Source organism: Mirounga angustirostris, unplaced genomic scaffold (genome assembly GCF_029215605.1).
Source record: "Mirounga angustirostris isolate CCGP_5_RB_7025 unplaced genomic scaffold, mMirAng1.0.hap1 SCAF_17, whole genome shotgun sequence".
NCBI lineage: Eukaryota > Metazoa > Chordata > Mammalia > Carnivora > Phocidae > Mirounga > Mirounga angustirostris.
The window spans coordinates 52,116,013-52,134,039 of NW_026991725.1; positions in this window are offsets into that span (position 1 = coordinate 52,116,013).

Here is an 18,027-nt window from a genome sequence, read left to right on the forward strand (position 1 = left end):
CCCCCCCAAAATAATTTCTATATCTTTATTATTTCTCTATTTGGTGAGACATTGATCTCTTTCCATTTAGATATTTTGATATGGTCTCCTTTGGTTCTTTTAACACATTTAGAATAGCTGATTTAGAGTCTTTGCCTAGGAAGGCCAATATCTGTGCTTCCTTAGAACAGCCTCTGTTGACTTCTTTCTCCCTGGTTATGGGCCATACTGTCTTGTTCCTTTCCATAGCTGTAATTTTTTGTTGAAAACTGAACATTTTAAATAATATAATGTAATATCATTGGAAATGATATTCTCCCCACCTCTACCCTCAGGGTTTGCTGCTGTGACTGTTTTTTGTTGTTTGTTATTTTTAAATGACTTTTCTGAAGTGATTCTGTATAATCTACATTCTTTGTCATGTGTGGCCTTTGAAGTCTTGCTTAATTAACTTAATCATCAGCTAAATGATTGAACAGAGATTTCCTGAAATGCTTGTAACCAGTCAATGTCCCTATGTTGCCGTTGGGTCCTATGTGTGTATTGGGGGCACACTTTACAACCCTGTCTTAGCCTTCACTTCCTGCATGCACAGAGCCTCAAAGTTAGCCAAAGGGGAGAGCTTAGGGCCTTCTCAGTGTTTTCCTGAGAATGCTTATGTACACAACCCTGCACATGTATATGGCTTTCTGACTCCCAGCAATATGTCAGAGCTTCTCAAAGCCCACTCTGGACATTTTACTCCCAAGATTTTCCCTTTAAGCTTATCGATTGGCTTGTTGTGTACCTCACCTGGTATTGCCATCTTAGGCAGGCAAGATGTTAAACAATTGTCTATGATTGTTTTCAACAAGTTTCTTTGAGCAAAAATCTGATCATACTGGGAGAGCTCTGAGTCAGGTCAACTAGAGACAGTCTTTCAAGTGGGGTTTTCCAGAGAGCACCAGGCAGGGAATGGAGTTTGGAACAAGTTCCTATCCTGATCAACCCTTTCCAATGATTGCCAGGCAGTTAGTTTTCACTGTGATTGTAGTCTCTTGGTTTTCAGGGCTACTGCAAAGCTGGATAGAGGGGATGAGAATACAAATAGTTGAACTTCTACAAAGCTTGCTGTTCTTACCAAGATTCAGCCATTTTTCTTGAATAAACACTGCCTGGATTTCTGAAAGCTTTGGTTAATTTCCAGTGTGAGTTCAAGCCCCATGCTGGGTCGTAGAGATTACTTAAAAATAAAATCTTAAAAAAATAAATTAGTTTTAAGGTTTGATCATTTTAATTAATTGCAAAATCATAGAAGTATGTCTCATGTGAAAATTAATCATAGTTCCAAAAGGTATTAGTAAGTATAAACAATGCAGCAATAAAAACTTTCAGCAACTTAAGGTTTGTTTTCAAAGTAATAAATAGAAACTCTTCATGGTTAAGATGAGAAATCCCAGTTCTTCTCTTCCTGTGACTTCTCAGTTTTTTGTGATGCCTAAGTATATCTAAGTGGTTTTGTTTTGTTGATTATTTCTATACCTAGCAAATCTACATGTTGGTATTTACCTCAGAGAAATACAGTTGCCCAAAAGTGCTGAATCCAAGGATTTATAAAATAGAAAAAATTGGTAACAATTAGTATTTCTAGTGATATAAGAACGAGTTAAATAATTTATGCATGTATGCAATGGAATACTATGCAGCTGTTAAAAAGACTTGGAACTTTGTGTACTGATATGGAAAAATATTCATGACATAGTTTTAAGTAAAAAAAAGATGAATAATTGTACATATATATGTTTTGATAATGATTATGTTTAAAAATCAGTAAGATAAGGGGCACTTGGCTGGCTCAGTCAGTTGAACATCTGACTCTTGATCTCAGCTCAGGTCTTGATCTTAGGGTTGTGAGTTCAAGCCCTGCGTTGGGCTCCACACTGGGCATGGAGCCTACTTAAAAACAAACAAACAAACAAAAGCTCAGTAAGATAAAACATAACTATTTCTACATGTTCATATATATTTGTAATTATCTGTAGAAATATCTGGAAATGTATACCTAAAATTAGCATCATTGATTTTTCTGATGATAGCTGTGGAATTGAAGCTGGATCTTGGTTGAGATGGGGGGTGGGTTCAGAGAAGGGAGGGATTGTATAAGAATATTAACTTTGAGATTTAAAAAATTGATTATAGGTATAACTAAATATAAATTAAATCTAATATAGGTATAACTAAAATAAATTTTTATGTATGAACATATAAAATTATTGTCAGATATCACAGTAAAAGCCAAATACTAATATCCTTTGTGGCCATGAGAGATTAAGTATAAATGCAGTTTTCTTATGTGTACTTTTCCAGTTTTTCCATACTTCTCTATAATAAACATTTATTACTTTGGAATAACAAAAATTTAAAAATTGATACAGTTAAATACAGATAATAAAGAGTAAACAAGGAATCTCCAAATACTATTTTAATACTTTGATAATGCTAATAGTTGGACAAAAATTATAATTTTTATTCCAAATCAAACAGTAGTGCCTCTTTCACTGTGCAAAATGTATAATACTTCGAGAAGCCTATTTGTATGGTTCTAGAACTAAAACCTATTATCATTAATAAAATAATAGGCAAAAAAGTTTTTCTTTTCCTTTGTCTTTGAATGAGATTGCTATATATTATGACAGAATTTCTTAGAGCTTCCTGGAAGGTTCTCTTTGAAAATTATACTTCTAAATAACACATATTAAAATCAACCATGAGCCTGGAAAATAATATATACTCTAACTGAATATATGAGGTTAAATCCGATAAGGTGAACTGAAGTTTACTCAACTTTCCATCATAAGTTCTTAAGCCTTTTGAAGATATAGACTGAAATATATTTTATATCCACATGACAGGTGTGACCCAAGAAATGCCACTGATTTTTTATACATTTATGAATTCCTTACCCTATTCCCTAAAAGCAATCTCTTATAAGTTTATATTTTGTTCTTCTTGCTCTTGCTTTTGAGATGCCGATATTCTGCCCACAGAAGTCACTGTGATCACAAGACTGGTACCAAAGAGTTTCTCAAGATGTCTTGAAATGAAAGCAATCTAATTATAGACTCTGTTCTCTGATCCCTCTTGATGTGTCCTGGTCATTATACCCACCACAACCCTGCGGAAAGATGATAGCACCATATCTGTTAGCCCACAGAAGAACCCCAAGTTGATCTAAATGTTTGGGTGTCCCAACACTACCTAGTCAGCCCCTTTCATCCCCCAACAAAACTAGCGTGAACTAATGTCAACTCCCTTTCTGGGGCTGTAGAAAAGAAAATGTGACCCGAATAAATAATGTATTGCAAATGTCAAAATAAATTTCAGCTAAAAATGATATTTTTCAAAGAGATCTAATGAGAAAACTGTTCAAAAGGCAGAGTTAGAGTTTCCTGGTTCCACATTTAATTAACTCAATCTGACTTTTATTATGCTTTGTATTATGTGTTTCCCTGTTCAGTAAACAAACAGCAGAAAATTAAACTAGGGCAACTGCCAACTAGCAGTAAATTTAATTGAAAAATAATAAATTGCCATGGGGTACCATAGGGTTTTGTGCAGATAAACTTATTTTTCCTGGAAAGTTTCGACTTGCATTTGTCACAATTTGATATATAAAAGGAACAAAAGACGTGAAATATGGTACTTGATGGTAGATGTGTAAGAGTGGAATGGCCTTGGAGAATAATTCACAGGCTGGTTTCTGGGACTTTTAACGGATGAGCCATGTTTCCTCCTGAAAAACGGAGCTGGCTTCCAGAGGAGTTCTAACTCTGCCTTCTGGATCTGCCCAACCTGTTGCAACTGGCTCTATCAACTTTCAAAGGAAGCTCACTGTGGAAGAAGCAGGAGTGTACATGATTCAGGAAAAGGGGAGACTATAGACAGAAAGGATACCCCTAAATAATTCCATGCTACGTGCCTAATAACTGCTGAAGGCATTCAAACTTGATATGAATCAAAGGCATTTCAAAACATTTGGCTATTTATTTTCCTTCCTTGATATCTTTTCCTGGTGTATGGGTCCTCTTCTCATGATTCTCTGTTAGAGGTTATGTCCAGGCAGGAGAGGTTTAAATTAAATCAGGAGAAAAATAAGATCTTTCTGAGGGATAGGAAAACTACCACATCCGGTTCTCTTGTCTCCCAGTGTGGAGGGCAGGTGTCTGTTTATCTGATTGTAGATTCTATCATCCGGGCCCAAGTGCTGGGAGTGGAATAAAACTCCCCCTGCCTCCCCCAAACCTCCCCCCAAGCAGAAGTGGAGCCACTGGCTTCTACACACAGACCATCTTTTCTCCTTTCACTCCTGTTGCAGACAAGGATATTGCTCACTTATTCTTCCAGATTTCTATCAATAGTTCCTGTGATGGACCTTGATCCTTTTGAGCTTCTCTAGGAGGCTGCTTGGCATAAAAGAATCCACTGGTTAGATTAGATATTTGTTTGGATTCTATATCCACTCCTTCCTGGTTAAGTAGATTTTTAAGAGTCATCTATTTATTCAATGAATATTTCCTAAGCACTAGCTATGCACCTGGCACTATTCTGGGTACTCAGGGCTTAAAAAAAAAAAAAAAATTCTCTGACTTCAAGGAACTTTCACCTTCTTGGGGGAAAGGCAGACAAAATAAATGAATGTGTCATTAAGTGATGCCTACTAAGGAGAGATATGTGGAGTTCTAGAAGCCAGCAGTTGGTTGTGGTAAATGTCCCCAAGAAGGTATCATTTGCAAAAAGACTTGAAAGAAAAGAGAATGTGACTTGAGGACATCTGAGGGCAGAACATTCAGGCAGAAGAAACAACTGGTTGCCATTGGCAGGAGCATGGCTGGGGTGTCCTTGGAAGCACACAGAGGCCAGTGTGGAAGTAATGGAGTGAAGGAGGCAGAAGGTAGTCGGAGAGGTAGCTGTGGCCAGATGGTGCCCAGCTTTTGCAGCCTCTGTAGGATTCTTAACTCTAAGCAAGGTGACAAGCTGCAAGAAGGATTTGGGCCGAGGTGACAAGACCTCACTCTAATTCAATGTGGGAGCAGACTATAGGAGGCAAGAGGGGCCACAGGGGACCAGTTAGACATTGCTGCATTCAGTAGGCAAGCAATGGTGGTTTGGTTCAGCGTGTTCATCATGAGAAGTGAAGAGCTTCTGGAATAACCTAATGGTGTTAGCCAGTTTCATAAGCTCTACAATGAGGAGATAAAATTTATACTTGGTTTTCTTAAGAATTGAAAGAATGTATGTGAAGGTATATAGTATATAATAAGGGATCAATAAATGTTCATTCCTGTTCCAGAGCCTCTCACCTAAAACATGGTACATGGAATCATGAGAACCAAAGGTTTTGCAGGCTTTGTAGTCATAAATTTTACTCAAAGAAAGAGTTGGAGGCTGTATTTTATAAGTCATATATAATGTCTTTAAAATATCCACAAGGAACAATGCTGACAGCCATACAGAATTAATGGACATGAAATTACATTCTTAAAACAGTGGTGGAGTTTATAAACCAGACTCATGATAGTTGTTGGACCAGGAAGGTAGAGAAAAGGAGGGAAGGAGGAAGGAAGAGTGAAGGGAAAGAGGGAGGCAGACAGGGATAGTTAGAAGGAAGAAACAGTCAGAGTAACCATAATCTACATTAAGCAGATTGCATTTCATTGGAAATACAGCTTTATAAATATTCATCAATCACTAGATGTTAATGGAAAATTATCCACATAATTAGTAACAGTTCTAGCTGACATTGGAATAACACTTTATAGATTGTAAAACCCTTCCATGTAGTTATTGCATTTAGTTTCCCAAACAACTGTGAACAATAATGTGGCAGTTAATGCAATCTCGATTTTACAGGTGAGGAAATGAACATTCGGAGTTGCTTAATGATCTTCCCAAGTTCTCATGGCATGAATGCTGCAGGGCTTGGAGCCCAGGGTTTGGGGTCTGAGGATTCAGATAGCTACTGTCTTCTCAAGCCTCCATAAACATGTAAGGTGAATTTTCAATTTAATTGTAATTTTGTTCTTTTTATTGCATGAGAAACATATGGATTCTATTCTCACTCTAGAAATCCAAAAAATAAGGAAAGCTAAGCACTCCCTTGATTTTTCTGACACCTCTTCCCAAGCCCTGTGACCTACATCAAGACCATTCACCTTGCAAGTAACTGCTTATACTCTTTTGGTGTGATCCTTCTGGAACCATTCCTGTACCAATTACATATGTATTTATACCTTTAGGGATATAATTTTACTTTATTTCATTTTGTTTTTTTTTATTTTAAACACAAGTAGGATGAAATTATTTCCTAGTAAGATAAGATTATATCTCCTTTTGTAATAAATATTTCTCAATTGTCTTCCAAAATGGCTAAACCAATGGCAATGCTATAGAAGAATTTGCTTTGCATCCACCACTACTGGCTATTAATGGCCACTTTTACTTTACTAACCTAAGAGGGAAACATTCAGTGCCATGTTAAGTTGTATTGCTGAATTACAAGAGAAATCGAGCAGCTTTTTAGGTGTTCATTGGCTGTGTGCATTTCTTCTGTGTCCTTTGTTAATTTGTCTTTTGGATGGTTCACCTTCTTATTGATTGCAGGTTCTCTATATTTATCTAGTTATTAATTCTTTATGTTTAAATGTGTCTCGAGTATTTTTTTCACAGTCTTTTTTGGCCTTTTATTATTCTTTATGGTATCTTTTCCCATGTAAATAAGTTTTCCATGTTAATATAATCAGACTTTCTATTTATGTGTTCTCTTTGGGTCATGTTTTAGAAGGCTACTCCATTCAGAAATTAGCAAGCACCTTTATATTTGCCTCTAATTTTGCTTTTGCATTTAATTCCTTAACTAAGGGCGCCTGGGTGGCTCAGTCGGTTAAGCACCTGCCTTCGGCTCAGGTCATGATCTCAGGGCCCTGGGATCAAGTCCCACATCAGGCTCCCTGCAGGGAGCCTGCTTCTCCCTCTGCTTCTGCCTCTCTCTCTCTGTCTCTCATGAATAAATAAATAAAATCTTTAAAATGATAATAATAATAATAATTCCTTAACTAAGCCTGGAGTTGATTTCTGTGAGAACTCAAAGCTTTATTTGCTAAGCAGAAGTATAGTAATTTCAGAAGCATCTAATGAAAAGTGCATACTTTGCCCAGTGATCTAAAATGCCACCTTTGAGGTGTCTGGCTGGCTCAGTTGGAAGAACATGTGACTCTTGATCTTAGGGTCATGAATTCGAGCCCCACATTGGGTATAGTGACTACTACCAAAAAAATAAAAATAAGCTTTAAAAATTAAAATAAAATGCCACTTTTGTCCTAAACAAAATTCTTTTTTTTTTAATTTTTTTTTAAAGATTTTTTTTTTTTTAATTCATGAAAGACAGAGCGAGAGAGAAAGGCAGAGGGAGAAGCAGGCTCCCAAGGAGCAGGGAGCCCGATGCGGAACTCGATCCCAGGACCCTGAGATCATGACCTGAGCCGAAGGCAGACGCCCAACCATCTGAGCCACCTAGGCGCCCTGTCCTAAACAAAATTCTTTAAAAAATTGAATCTAGGGGTGCCTGGGTGGCTCAGTTGATTAAGCATCTGCCTTCAGCTCAGGTCATGATCCCAGAGTCCCAGGATCGATACCCGCATGGGACTCCCTGCTCAGTAAGAAGTCTTCTCCCTCTGTCCCTCACCCCAGTCATGTGCATGCTCTCTTTCTCTCTGAAATAAATAAATAAAATCTTTTTTAAAAATTGAATCTATTGTGTACTCTATACATTTTGGAATTTATGCAGTTGGACAGACACATTTTAGAGTTTATTTGTTCGGTTATGGGAAAAATCCTATGCATTTGAAAATTCAAGCAACTCAGATTATAGAGCTCATACCTCAGATTTTCTTTCACTTATATTCCCCTGCCCCAACTGTAGGCTCTTCCTCAGAGAAAACCACTATTATTGGTATTGATTTCTCAGACCCTTTTCAGTCTTAAATTTAAGTACATAACAACATTTCTGAATAGATTCTCTGTAAAAAATAAAAATGCTAAGAGAAAACCCCAAGTGCCTTTGACAGGTGTTTCCAGCACCAGTAGACCCCTTTGTGGTCACTGCTATGAACAGTTGAGTGTATTTCCTTCCAGACCTTTTCCCACATGCATTTACATGTATGTAGACATACAACATACACATAGGGCTGATGCTTAGCTGGCATCCAGTGGGGGTGGTTCTGTCAGCTATTAAAAATATTGATAGGCTTCTGTACTGTTTGATAGAGAGCTTCTGCCTCTAGTTCCCCAAGTACCCTCCCCTTGCTGGGCCCCCTACACCATTTTCAGCCTCTCCATTTCCAAGGCCCTGCAAATCCCTTATAATACAGCAACTGATTATATTCCAAAGAACAGGAGGCCCTCAGCACTGGAACCAGCATCTATTTTGGTCTGTTGATTTCCTGCATACTAGTCTTAAATGTCATCCCTGACTACGCAGAGCATACAGTAAATCTCTTAAGATGTACAATTAAGTTCAAAAAAATCAAGTTGGAGAATATGGTAGGCAAAAGGTTCACGTCCTAATCCCGAGAACCTGTGAACACGTATTCTATGACAAGGGAGTTGGAATCAAGGCTGCAGATGGAACTGGGTTACTAACCAGCTGACTTTGAGATGGGGAGATAATCCTGGATTATCTGGGTAGGCCCAATAGAATCACAAAAGTCTATAAACGAGAAGAGAGAGGTACAGGTGTCAGAGAGAGATGGAAAAGTGCCACCAGCCAAGGAATGCAGGTGGCCTCTAGAAGCTAGGAAGATAAAGACATGAATGCTCTACGGGAGACAGAAAGGACACAGCTCTGAGTTCGCCTCGATTTTAGGCCAGGGAGATCCATTCTGACCTCCAGACCTGTAAGATAATTTGTGCTGTTCAAGCCACTGAGCTTGTAGTAATTTATTAGAGCAATAGGCAGAGGACTAAGCATACGGTGTACCATTTATGTTAGAATACAAATCATTTCAAACTACTCCGAGCTGTCTCTAATTTCTAAATTCTTTTTTTTTTGTAAGATTTTTATTTATTTATTTGAGAGAGCAAGCAAGAGAGAGAGAGAGCACAAGCAGGGGGCGGGGCAGAGGAAGAGAGAGAAGTAGGTTCCCTGTTGAGCAGGGAGCCCAACTTGGGGCTCCATCCCAGGACCCCAGGATCAAGACCTGAACCAAAGACAGATGCTTAACCGACTGAGCCACCCAGGCGCCCCTAATCCCTAAATTCTTAGAAAACTGTCCCTTTCTCGTCATGGGATTTAATGGACTATCTTTAGTTCTTGCCATATTTGATCTGTGGCACTTGCCACCATAGAGACCTCTTTTCCAGAAATGCCCTCCTCCCTCAGACCTCTTTTCCAGAAATGCCCTCCTCCCTCGGGTTGTGCGACCCTGCTGCTTCTCAGTTCTCCTCCTGCCCCTTTCACTGTTAGCTGTGCCTCATAACCTCTTCCCGCACTGCCCCGCTTCCCCCAAACTTTGTTTTGTCCCTCTCCTAAATCTGTATGGTCTTCTTGGATAACCCCATCCACTCCTCTAGCTCCAACATCCTCCGCTGATAACTCTCAAATGCTTCTCTGGTTCAATTATGCAGATGATCCTATTGTTTTAATCGCCCTTCTCTCTGCTTTCTGATTCTGTGACTTCTACAAAATCAAATAGTACCTGAAGTTGGTTCACTGTTATCGACATCCCTTGTTCTTTCCAGGAAGATGAGCTGGCTGAGGTCAGCTGAGGCTGCCTCCTCCGTTTTCAAATTTCTCAGATCTAGAGGAACAAGATACAGTGACTCTCACACTTTCTAGTCTGTCACAGACACCAGCAATGTGTTCATGTCAGTGCCAGGGTCAGACTGTAGGTATGGGGACAGCCGAGGGGAGCTAATTCCCAAAGAGAAGTATGGGAAAGAAACAAGCCCACCACCACCACCACCATCATCATCATCTTCAATACAGCAGCAGATCATAGTTGAAAGGCATACTTGATTGGCTACAGAATGGGCAGAGCTTTTGAGGAAGGTTGGATCTGTCTGAGAAATAAAGAAAGTTCATTTTCTTTGCCCATTGGAATTCTAGCTTGAGCCATCCTGTGTCCCTGCTCCCTGAAGGGCCTGTCTGGGAGGTATCTGAATCTAACTCTATGGCTTGTAATTGGCATCACACACTGACTACAAACTAAAAAGACTAAAATGGAAGAGCCAAGCTGGTTTTTTTTTTATACATAAAAGCATATCTTTATTTTTTTTATTATGTTATGTTAATCACCATACAATACATCATTAGTTTTTGATGTAGTGTTCCATGATTCATTGTTTGTGCATAACACCCAGTGCTCCTTGCAGAACGTGCCCTCCTTAATACCCATCACTGGGCTCACCCATCCACCCACGCCCCTCCCCTCTAGAACCCTCAGTTTGTTTTTCAGAGTCCATCGTCTCTCATGGTTCGTCTCCCCCTCCGATTTCCCCCCCTTCATTCTTCCCTTCCTGCTATCTTCTTCCTTTTTTTTTTTTTTAACATGTAATGTATTATTTCTTTCAGAGGTACAGATCTGTGATTCAACAGTCTTGCACAATTCACAAGGCTCACCATAGCACATACCCTCCCCAATGTCTATCACCCAGCCACCGCATCCCTCCCACCCCCCCCCACTCCAGCGACCCTCAGTTTGTTTCCTGAGATTAAGAATTCCTCATATCAGTGAGGTCATATGATACATGTCTTTCTCTGATTGACTTATTTCACTCAGCATAACACCCTCCAGTTCCATCCACGTCATTGCAAATGCCAAGATCTCATTCCTTTTGATGGCTGCATAATATTCCATTGTATATATATACCACATTGGAAGAGCCAAGTTTTACGGAGACCAGGGTGGGACCCAGAGAAAGAGAGAGAGACAGAGATGATTAACTGAGGCAAACATAGGAGAGGTTATCCAATGGAAGAACAGGGGCAGACAAGGGAAGTTCTCATTTTTTAGAAAGGCAAAGAGAAAAAGCCTGATCCTGACATCATCTGCTCCAGGCACAGGTGCAGTGGTTCAGTACGACAGAGGACCCTCCACTTCTGTGCTTTACAGCGAGACTTTGGCTTCTCTAACTAGTCCAGAGAGAGGACTCTCAACTGGTAAGATCTGATCAAAGGCCATCTTGAAAGATCCTGATAAACCAGAGAGAAGAGGCTGGCTGACCTTCCAAGGAGCTTAGCCAACTGTTCCCCCATCAAGTTAGACAGTTGAAGGTGCAAACGGGACAGTGGCAGTGGGGGAGGATGTAACGGAGTGACACGGAGTTGGAGTGGGCCATGTCTGCTGTCGGCCTTCAGCAGAGACAGCTGCTCACATCTGGTCTGTCCCAGGACAAGGGAAAGGTTGGCTGCACGTATGGCTGAGCTTCCTGAAGAGGCTCATGTGGTTAGTTCTAAGAAGGAGCTGTATCTCAGAGGAATGGGAAACAACCCTATTCTAGGAGATACAGGACATTTCCCACTTAAACACGCAGCGAGGCTGGGTGATGATGACAGATTCTCATCAGAGACCTGGATTCTTCCATCATGGAGTCGGGTGAGCTCTCAGGCAGGAGTATTTGCCTTTGAGGGATCATGGAGGCGCCCCAGGAAGAGACGGTGGCGTGTACAGAACTGTTCTGAAAATTCATAATGAATCTCTCCTGCACTTTTGGGGACAAACCCTTCCCCTTAACCAATTCCAAAAATAACCATCTGCCTTGGAGGTGGGGGTGGGGTGTAGGTAATTGTTTCTGCAAGAACACAAAGAGAATGAGTGTCATTTTTGGGTGTCCACACTAGGATTTTGGAATAAAATAATGAGCTGGAGAGCTAGGTTTTCTTGGAGGAGTTTCTGGCCCACCCCGATCACTCTTCCTAAGTGCAAAGATGATAAACCCTTCTGCTTGGATTATAGACGGCACCCCCTACCTGCCTTGCTAGACAGCTCCTTCTCAGGGAGAAATCAGTGAGTCCCCGGACTTTTCTGTTGTTGCCATTCTGCTGTTTTGCTGTGGTTGCTGGGCACTCAGGCTAGAAACTGGTCAGCGTTACATTAATCTACTTCCTAGACAAGATTTCACCAATGTTTGTCCATTTTTAGAAAATTTAAAATAGACTTTTCTTGGACATCCATCTACAAACAGTGCTAACCACACTTTTGGAATGCGCAGACAAAAGGAAGAACAGTTCCCCCAAAGACAGGAGATGCTATGGTGTGATTCCTCGGGCCTTTCTGCTGGGAATGATTTTGCTGTATCTCTACTTACTTTTCAGAGGTCGGAGAAGAAAAAAAAATGTTCTTTTCCTTTTGTGTGTTATAAATGGATAAAATTGCCAGAAAATCAACAAAGACTTCTGATGTAAACCTGTATTCCTTGCAGCTAAGCTCCCCCAAAGGCCGCCACATACCTAAGGACCTGGGGAGGCAGATCTTTTTTCACAGTTCTTTCCAATTCTAACGAGCTCTGAAGAAGTTTATTTCAAAATAATCCTTCTGTATTAAGCGCTGGCTTATTGACAAGCCTTCTTTTATCATAATTGTATGAAGTTTATTTTCTAAACGAAGGTTTATTTTTGCATGGAATTCTGAGGTTTTGCATTGTGTATATGAAGCAATTAGTTTGGGATTTTTGGAATTTATGTGAGACCAGACAGATGTCTTTAATTTACACACTCTCCGAGGTGACAAACCCTATTAACATTCAAAAGCTATCAATTTGCTTTATCTTTGTTCTTCGGCCTTCTCAGCTATGATCCGGGCTAACTCTTTTTTTTGGTTTGCTTGGGTTTTTTTGTTCGTTTGTTTTGTTTTGGTTTGGTTTTTTTGTCCTGTAGTTAGACAGAAGAAGAAATTCAAGGAAAACATGAAAGATAGTATCGGTAATTTTATCACTGTCCAAACCTGGTGGGATACTCTAAGAATGGATTTCACCTTTATTAGGAATGCATTTTTTTCTAACTACAATTCCTTCCTCTTAGCAAACCATGGTTTGTGCATTGTACATACCCAAGCTAGTCGCTCCTCTTTACTCATGCTTTCCTCCATCATGTTGGTGGCCCCTGGCTTAAATCTGGTGCTGCCTTGGCCGACATCTTCTTCTTCAAGGAGTGATTGTTTTACCACAGGTCAGAGCAATGCACCCCTACGTTGCATATGCTTAAGCATGCGTCTGGAATGTTCTTCCATTCGTTGATCACATCCCTTGCAGATCAGAAGTCAGTGCACTCCCATTGTTGATTTGGAGGACTGTTGATTGGGGAGATGAGGGGAGGTTCAGTGATGCTATGCCACTCATTTCTATCCTGAAACTGAAACCCACACCCTTGTGGTTGTGTTTTCGGGATTTATTTTGTTTGTTTGTTTCACCTGCACTCTTCAGCCACTAGATGGCTCAGTAGATATGCTCAGGTGTTCTCCAGAGTCAGGACTTCAAAACCTAAAGGACTTGAATGGCTCTTCATTCCTCACACGGAAGTCCAAAAGTGCGTTGGGGGTTGTGCTGATGATAGGATTTAAAAACGAGGGCACAGCAGACCTGGAATGTGACCTGAACAAACTCAACCCACTATGCGACAGCCTTGTTTACGTGTTTGCTTTTTGTTAGGGCTGCCATATTTTATTCTCCGTGAACGTGGGGCATGTTACTACTGGCAAGGAGATTATGGGCTAACATGTCATTGGTAGAGCCAGATCGAAATCCAGTGTAGAATGATTATACATCCTGACGCACTTGTTTGTGAAATACGGGCTAATCCATTAGGTACAGGATGTCTGACCACTCTAGTTTTAGTGACAGGATACTCGACTTTGAACTCATGCTGTTTCCTTTATCTTGGATTAAGTTATTTACATATGAGCCCAAGAGAACTGAAAGCACTTAGACCTAAGATTTAGAAGGATACTTCCTGAACACAACTACTTCCAAAATATGTATCAAAATACACTTAACGGTGAAATATCAGAGATGTTCCTGTTAAAACGAGGAACATGATAGGTATGCTTGCCTTCAAAATTTACAGTTTTCTTCTGGACATTCTAGATAAGGCAGCAAGTCAAGAAAACTAGAAAAGATTCTTACGAGCCAAGGGGAGACTAAATCACTGTGTGTACATGATATTTTATTTCCCACCCCAAAATAGAAGGTTATGGTAAGGGAGCATGACAAAGGAAGAAATTGCAGTCAGTGACGAAGAAATTGTACAAAAACATTAAACTTAAAAAATTAATATATGAAAAGTAAAGTGCCCTATAAACAGCAATTACCAATTCAAATAGAACAAAAATATATTCCATTCACAACAATATGCACACATGCTTAAAAGATGCATTTGCCATATGGCAAATACTACAAAACTTCCTTGAATGAGATAAAAATACTTTTAAAAAAGGAAAGATGACTCTTCCTGGATGGGGAAAAATACTCTAAGCATATCAATTTTTACCTTCATTTAAAATTTTAATAATAGTCCAACAGATGTCATTTCAGGATTTTTCTTCTCAAATTTCACAAAGTATTTCTTAAGCTCATGTGATGAATCAATGAGAGAAAGTACCAAGAAAGTAAGAATGACTCTTTCTTTATTAAGTACTTTGTTTATAATTTTTCATAAACCTACAGTAAGCACAATAGCATAGTGCTAACTACTCAAGGAAAATAATAAAATTCATATATAGTACATTATGTTATAACTCAATACTTATCTATATTATATATTATTAATATATTCACATATGATATAATATACTATTATGTATAAATATATACACATAATATATATTATTATATATATAATTAGTATGTAATAAGGTAGCTCTTCAAATTTTTGGATAAAGAATGGATTTATTCAACAAATTCTATGTTGAATATTTCAAAAATAATTTAATTGCCTACCATAAACTATACTGCAAAATGAAATCCAGGTGGATTATAGAAATGATGAAACAAATATATAAGAAAACTAAAAGTATTGATTTGAACATTTACATAATAATAGGGTTAGGAAAGCTTTTAAGCAATTAAAGGGAAAAGTCACATATATGATTACCTAAAAATTAATGTTTTTCCCCCAAAACTCTAAGAAGGATAAATTAAATTATCAACGAGGAAAGATTTTTTTTCTTTAGACATTAATACAGCGATGCTGTTATCCTCTATATTGAGCTCTTACAAATCAATAAGAAGAAAAAAAAAACACCACTACAGTAGAAATTAAAAGCAAGGATATGAAATGGCAAGTCACCAATGAAGAAATATAAATAACAAATAAACCGGTTTAAAATTTTTTTCAACTACACTAGTAGCCAAAGAAAGGAAAATCACAATAACAATGGGATACTGTTTTTGTCTCAAATTGGCAATCGCTAAAAGGAATAATTATGTGAGTGTTGGGCAGGATGCAGAGAAATGGACACTCTCATATTCCAGTGGTGGGTATGTAAATTGGAACTACATTTCTGGAGGGCAATTTGGCAGTGCATTTCAAACACATTAAAATGTGCATATCTTTTCACCAAGGAATGCCACATTTAGGATTTGATTAGATGTATATAAAAATATCTGTGCAAGGATGATCACCATTCTCTCTCTCATTACTGTGAAGATTTGGGCCAGATTTAAATGTTTAGAAAAATCAGAGAGATTAAGTAAACTGTAGGATGTACATACAATTCTTTTATCTAGCCATTCAGCAAATATTTATTGGCAGTAACGTAGTATGTACTCAGACATCTAAAAGACACAGTGCTCAGGAAATGCTCACAGGGTACTGTTGAGTGACAGAAGCCATCCATGAAACCATATGCACGGGAGATTGTGTTTTCAGGAAACCTAGATGCCTCAATCCTCAAGAGAATGAGGACACAGATGAAGTTATAGCAATACCGACACCCATAGTATGCTGGTTTATGGAGCCCACGAACATAACTTGGGGATTTTGGATCCCTTCTCAGAATTTCCCTAAGTAATTAGAGTTCTTAGATTCACGTAAAATGGACTTGAGCCAACTATCCCATATCTGGTGTGTAATACTCAGGGGTTTCCAAAGAAACAGATGAATAGGATATAGATATATAGACATGTAATTTATATATATATATATATATATATATATATATATATATATATATATATATATAATTGCATACATATACATTACATATATGCATATATGCATATGTATATATGTATATATGTAATGTGTATATATAAAAAGGGATTTATTATAAGGAATTGGCTCATGCAGTATGCAGGCTGAGAAATGCCAAGATCTGTCCTTTGTAAGCTGGAGACGCAGGAGAGGCAGTGGTGTGCACCTGAGTGTGAAGGCTTGAGAACCAGGCAGCCAGTCTGAGTCTGATGGCAGAAGATCGATTCCATCTCAAGCAGTCAGGCAGAGAGAGAGAAAATCCTCCCTTCCTCTGCCTTTGCTTTTATTCGGGCCCTCAGTGGAATGGGGAGAGAGCAACCTGCTTCACTGCCTCACTGAGCCCATTGATCCCAATGCTAATCTCTTCCAGAAACACATACTTTACAGACACATTCAGAAATGATGTTCAACCAGATATTTGGGCATCCCATAGCTGGGTCAGACTGACACCTAAAATTCATCATCACACAGCGAGAGGTTGAAAATCTGTCCAACATTCCCGAGAACTTTAGGGATTTCGCTTTTCATGGTACCCTCGCTGCTCGGCTCTTCTCGTTTCACTAAACTCTGTACTCACCAATCCAGTTTTGTATCTGGGCTCTCCTCTCTGCCCAAAGCTAACTTAGACATGGAACGTTGCACTCTCTGATTTTTCTTTTCTTTTTTTTTTTTTTAAGTAGGCTCCATGCCCAACATGGAGTCCAATGTGGGGCTTGAACTCATGACCCTGAGATAAGACCTGAGCTGAGATCAAGAGTCAGACACTTGGGCGCCTGGGTGGCTCAGTTGGTTAGGCGACTGCCTTCGGCTCAGGTCATGATCCTGGAGTCCTGGGATCGAGTCCCACATTGGGCTCCCTGCTCAGCGGGGAGTCTGCTTCTCCCTCTGACCCTCTTCCCTCTCGTGCTCTCTGTCTCTCATTCTCTCTCTCTCAAATAAATAAATAAAATCTTTAAAAAAAAAAAAAGAGTCAGACGCTTAACTTGCTGAGCCACCCGAGCGCCCCAACACTCTCCAATTTTTAAATAAACATTCCTAGTCCATCATATACACAGAGCATGTTTGTGCATGACAGCTTTACTGGACATTTGGGTTGATGAGATATTACACAAAGCACAGCACTCAAAGCCCTGTGGCAGTCACCCTACCCAGGGTGTCCTATGTGTGGATAGCTCTCCATCTTGGCCTAGCATGTCTTTTGTGACCCCTTTGCCTTCCCCATGGTTCTCCAGAGAAATAGAGCCAATGCAGTTTTTTCAATTATACAGACGGGGGGAAGAGTGGGGAGAAAGATTTCTTCTTAAGCTACTGGTTTACATGATTGAGGGAGCTGTATTTCTAAAATCTGCAGGGCAGGTCAGTGGACTGGAAACTAAGGCAGGATTTTTATGTTGCAGTCTTGAGGAGAGTTTCTTCTTGGAAAACTTTACATCTTTGTTCTTAAGGTCTTCAACTGATTAGATGGGGCCCACCCATTTTATGGAGGGACATCTGCTTTACTTAGTCTACTGATTTAAATGTTTATCTCCTCTAAAAAATGCCTCACAGCAACATCTAGACTAGTCTTTGGTCAAACAACCAGGCACCATAGCCTGGCTAAACTGACCCAAATAAATTATCATACTGCTCAGTCTCCTTCCTCTATTGACCCTTTCTCTGTACTTTTCATTCCATAGTCCCATTAAGTTCTTATTTAGACTAGTTTGAGTTCTTCAGACTGAATCTTTTTAAATAGACAATAATTGGAGTCTCTTTTATTTCTCTTCAAGCTCTCCAGAATGTCCTATGTACTAAATTCTAGAGTGATTTTCTCAGCAGGTGAGGCA